The sequence below is a fragment of the Triticum aestivum genome, chromosome 5D (assembly GCF_018294505.1).
Source record: "Triticum aestivum cultivar Chinese Spring chromosome 5D, IWGSC CS RefSeq v2.1, whole genome shotgun sequence".
Lineage (NCBI taxonomy): Eukaryota > Viridiplantae > Streptophyta > Magnoliopsida > Poales > Poaceae > Triticum > Triticum aestivum.
This window is the reverse complement of record NC_057808.1, coordinates 8,913,528-8,918,949: the sequence shown is the minus strand read 5'-3', so window position 1 is coordinate 8,918,949 and position 5,422 is coordinate 8,913,528. Positions and strand designations below refer to the sequence as shown.

The 5,422-nt window shown below is 44.2% G+C and overlaps 1 pseudogene; it reads right to left on the bottom strand.

Moving 5' to 3' along the window:
* LOC123120125 (uncharacterized) overlaps positions 1-5,422 on the bottom strand; it is a 33,699-nt pseudogene that overhangs the window by 2,113 nt on the left and 26,164 nt on the right.

The following is a 5,422-nucleotide window of genomic DNA, read 5'->3' as shown; positions in this document are numbered from 1 at the left end:
GAAAATAATTTTGATGTGCCTTACCTATAGTTGCTCCCATATATAATAGCAAGACAAAAGATAAGATAAAGGAACAATTGTACATACCTCTTCAACAACAAGACCGTCATCAATGTTTAGCTTGCGCCATATATACTCGGCATGAGTGGGATCTAGAAACTTGATGGTCTTACACCGCAATCCAAGGTGGGGCCGAGGGATGCACCTACAAAGTCATAACGCAATTTTGGTTCTAGCCATCGAAATAATATTGCTTCAATTAAATGGCTCATTTAAGTGAAAATAAAAACAAAACATTGAACAAAACTTTATTTGCTCACTATCGACATAAATAGTAGTAAAGCACTCATAATTCATCTCAATGATAAACGTGCTTTCCCCTATAAAGCTATTGTCGTGATAATCTTATAGGATTACAACGTTGTTCCCTACCGCTCCTATTCATAGTTCCACCAACGTTCTTGTGTCACACACATGCTTTCTAAAACAAACCCATAAATTTATCAAATATAAACATAGAGCATGATAACAATCACATTTTTGAACTATAAAAGTGTATGTTTAATCTCTATTGTGAGGTCATACATGTAGTCCAACTACAAACTACAAGTACAAAAAAGGGACAAAGAATGCATTATTAGCAAGCATTGTCATAAAACCGAGGTAGAATGTGTACCCGAAATTCCTCCACAAATCCATGCACCTATTCAAAATGGGAGAAGGAACAAAGGACCCACTTTTCACTAGTAGAAAATATGCCTTTAGTCCCGGTTCGCAAAGGCCATTAATCCCGGCTGTGCAACCGGGACTAAATATGCGCGACTAAAGGCCCCCCCTTTAGTCGCGCCTCTTACGAACCGCGACTAAAGGCCCGTCCACGTGGGCGCCAGGAGTCCGTCGGGGCGGAGGACCTTTAGTCCCGGTTCTCGTGGCTAACCGGGACTAAAGGCCTCCTCCGCAGGTTTAGGTTTTAGCCCCCCTAAACCTGGTTTCTTTTTAATTTGTAGTGTTTTATTTCTTTTATATTTTATTTTGTATTTTATTTTAATTTTGATGAAGTTTCAGTACACATATTCTACGCTACTATATACATGCATATGAAATTTCAAACAAGAAGAATTCAAGAGGAATATATAATATATATTCAATCTCGGGTGACCATATACAACTTCGAACAAGTTTCCATACACAATTAGGATGGATGACCATATACAACTTCGAACAAGTTTCAATCCTGGGTATGCATATAAATTTCTTTGTCCTCGGTATAGTGTTCTCCTTTAGAATTGATGACTTCCCTCATGAAAAATCCTGCTAATTCATTTTGAATTGGTCGGAAGCGAGCTTCTGGACTAAGCCTCCTCCGCAAGTTATCCGTTGCCTTCCGCACGCTATCCGATGCCTTCCGCTCAGAAGTGTGTCTCCGGATGTTCTCACAAACATAGTATCCACATAGATTGGTCCCCGGTGGCTGCTTATCCACATGAACTAACCTTCTAAAATCTAGCTCATGTTTGAATTCACCGACAATTTCTTCTGAGAACCGTCTCCAAACCCTACAGGGCAAAGAAAATTAAATGAACAAGGGAGTTATTAGTTACTTGATATTAGGAAATGAACGAAAGAGACCGATCGATGTAGAGCTCAAATGATTGAAAATAATTACTTTTGCAGCATTTTTCTCATGCCGGCCCAACGCTTTGAATCCGAATCCATAGAGTCCATGATTAGAACTCTGGAGGTGTGAAGTTCAATATTTAGCAGAATCCAGTGGAACCTGCGGACACGTTACATGCACAGTCATGCATAACTCATCGATTAGACATACCATGCATGGAGTAAACAAAAGAGAATGGGCACAAGAGAGAAACACTCACCCAAAATGGTAAGGAAATAGAATATGACTTTTGAGTTGATGCTTTCTAAGAAACTTGTACAAGTCTTTCTCCACGTCTTCGGGGTGATTTTGTAACACATGTCCATTAACGATATGTGGGTCAATGAACCCAACATCATGGATGTTTCTTATTTTGCATTCCCAAATCTTCAATCTGCATAATAGCGTACGCAACAATATAGTTAGGACAATATATATATATATATATAGTGCAGGCAATGAAGAACGAGATGAGTAGAAATAAATCACTTACAGAACGTAGCAACTCAGGATAGATTTGTCGAGCTCGCGCAGATTGAACAGCTGGAACAATTCACTCATATGAACTTGTACAGAGTACCGTTTGGTGTGATGCTCCTCTGTAACATCCGCATAAACATATTCTTTGTCGGCCCATGTTATGAAATGCTTGTACCAACGTAGCAGATTTCGCATTTGTGGTGGTAGACTCTTTTGCCGCGCAGGCTCGACGAGAGGCCCATTCCGCATATATTGTAATGCTATCTCACATACTGGCGCATCCTCAAGGCCTAACGAGGCACGAAGAGTCAAACCCATCTCGGACGCTTGTTTCATGGCACTCGCTACAGTCAATCCAAGTGCTGCCGCCGCTGCTATGATCTCGGGGTCCTCTTCTGGACCGGCTTTCACTATGAGCGGGGGGATCGATTGTTTATTGTGCATCCCGAGCTGGTCAACTTATTTCCCGCTTTTTTACTTTCTTCTTTCTCCTCCTTCAATATTTTTGCTTGCCTACGAAGTTCATGTCCATAGTCGTCATGCATATTCAGCTCGGCTTGGGACGGTGTCGTCAAAAAATCCTTAGCCCACTTCTTTTGCTTCTCAGTGAATACTTGCTTGGGCTCAGGCTCTTTTATCGCCTTCGTATCCGCCTTCCATTTCTCATAATGAGCAGACGCGGCCAATTTGGTTTCAGCTTCACTAAGTTCCCAAGGCCTTGGGAGGAGAGGCTTCAGTGATGGCTCCGGTACCCTTGTGGTCTTAGGTACATAAGGGTCCGGGTTAATAGTCTAGGAGCGGGTTTCCTTGCTGTCCGCCTGCTTCTGCTTCTTCGCCGGAGGTGGATTGGGGGGCGTCGTACCCGCCGGAGGAGGATTGGGGGGTGGCGGCTGCTTAACCGCCGGAGGTTGTGGATCGGGGGACGGCGTCGAATGGCGTGAAGGAGGTGTAGGTGAACCACCACGACCACCACCACCGCCACCACCACCACCACCACCACCATCGGAGGGGGTGGACTTGTTAGCCTTGGCGCCTCGCCTGGAAACACTATGTACTTCTTTTTCCATAGAATGATCTGGCGCTTGACATCTCCAAGTCCTCTCTCCCCTTCGGGTGTAGCTTTGTCAATCTCCAGGTCCTCAAACTCTTGGACTATGTCTTCCACCGTGACACGAGCATAGACATATGCAATGGGGTTGTTGTGGTGGAGTGCTCCAGGTGTACAGGGTAAAGCACTGCCGGTAGCTACCTTCGTGGAAACGTTCCCCACGGGATAGTGCAGATCACATTCTTTCATCTCCTTTACATCATCCACGGGGTAGTGAGGCTCCGGTGCACGAATCTCGATCGTCGGAGCATTCGCACCAGGCGGGGCATCCGTGGAAGCCACGCTGCTTCTCCGCTGCTGGCTTCCGCGATCTGCTCCATGATCTTCATGCGGCCCTGCAGCCGATTTTTCTTTTACTAGTTCATGCACGGTCTGCTTCAACTCATGGAGTTCCGATGCAAACTTCGCCAAAAGATCTGCATCCCGGTCCGTCTTTCTCTTACGGCTTCTGTAACAGTACGGGTCATTGTCCTGGGAAAACCCTACTTTCCACGGAATTCTGCCTTTGCCTCGTACACGTCCTCCGTGTTCATCATTCCCGAGGGCTGTTGTCAGTGCGTCTTTCTCTCTGTTGAACTTGATCAAGCCCTCTTGAGCTTGGGTCATTGCGTCAATAAGGGCTTGGGTGGGAGCAAACTTTTTCTTCCGGTGAACACACACCCCTGTCTCCGGGTCTAGCGATCCCCCATGCCCGTACCACCAGCTTTTGGCCCTTGGGTCCCATCCCTCTGTACCTAGAGGGATTCCTCGCACCCTCAGGTCCTCCTCCATCTTCTGCCACCTAGGCTCCGAAAGGCGGTATCCTCCTGGCCCCATAATATGATGGAACTTTTTCTTACTCGCATTATCCTTATTTTTTTCGATATTTCCTTGAAATGCTCCGATTGCTTTTGCCTCACAAATTCTGGCCAATCATCTTTCAGTTTCTCATGTTGTCCATTGAAATCCGGAGTCTTGCCCTTGTTGACATAGTCACGGGTTAAATTTTTCTTGAAGTTCCGGAATGCTTCGGCCATCTTTTGAAGAGCGAACTCTTTAACTAGCCTCCTCCTCTCACGTCCACCCGGAACCTCGTTACCGAATTCATCGACTTTGTTGTATTCCGGAGGTAGAATTCACGTCCACCCGTTCTCTTGTCGACAAAACTGAAACCAAGACGTGCCTTCTTTGGCTCCTTCCATTCCTGGACGGTGATCGGGACGTTGTCTCTAACAACGACTCCGCATTGGTTGATAAACTTTGAGGTGTGCTATAGGGGCTTGCCGGTTTCACTGACAAAATCAATGGTATATGTTTCTCCTATTTTCATCGCCTTGGATTTGCCACGCTTTGTCGTACTCGATCCGGCCGAGGGCTAAAAAAAGAAAGAGAGTCACGCGCGTTAATACATATGTATTCACATTTCAGTAAGTCTGTATCACGAGAGGCTCAATGTATATATATACCTCGCCGGAGGTGGTTGCTACTTGCAATTCGAGATCGTCGTTTGTTGACGGTTGACCTCCGTCCACAATGTCCGTTCCTTCACCTTCTTGATCATCGACAATGTCTGTTCCACCGTCAAGGTTCAGAAAAGAAGAGACTACATCCTCTTCTTGCTCATATTTTGAGCCCGGCACATAAGGAATCTCGTTGTTTATGATGCCCATTAAATAACGTTCAGCCTCCGGATCCCTAAGCGGCTCGGCTCTATCGTCCCCCATATGTCACTCCTGCATGTAGTAAAAATTAATTAAGTATAAAGGAATTAAAAAATAAGATTAAGGGGACATAGAGGAGGAGCAGCGACGGTTGAATGATTAAGAGCTATTAAAAAATAAAATTGATGTTTTTTTGGTCAAATTTATACAATTATTCCCAAATAAATTTCCTTTTCTTTTTCCTCTCTGCTCTCTCTTTCCTTTTCTTTTTCCTTTTCAGTTTTTTATTGAGCACTAATTTGCATAGAAGTTTTTGTTTGAGCACTGCCAAGTATTTTGTTTTTCCTTTTCTTTTTCCTTTTCTTTTTCCTCCGCCGCCACTCAAATTTAATGATTTATACAATTATTCCCAAATAAATTTCCTTTTCTTTTTTCTTTTCTTTTTCCTCTCTGCTCTCTCTTTCCTTTTCTTTTTCCTTTTCAGTTTTTTATTGAGCACTAATTCGCATAGAAATTTTTGTTTGAGGAGGACGGCAG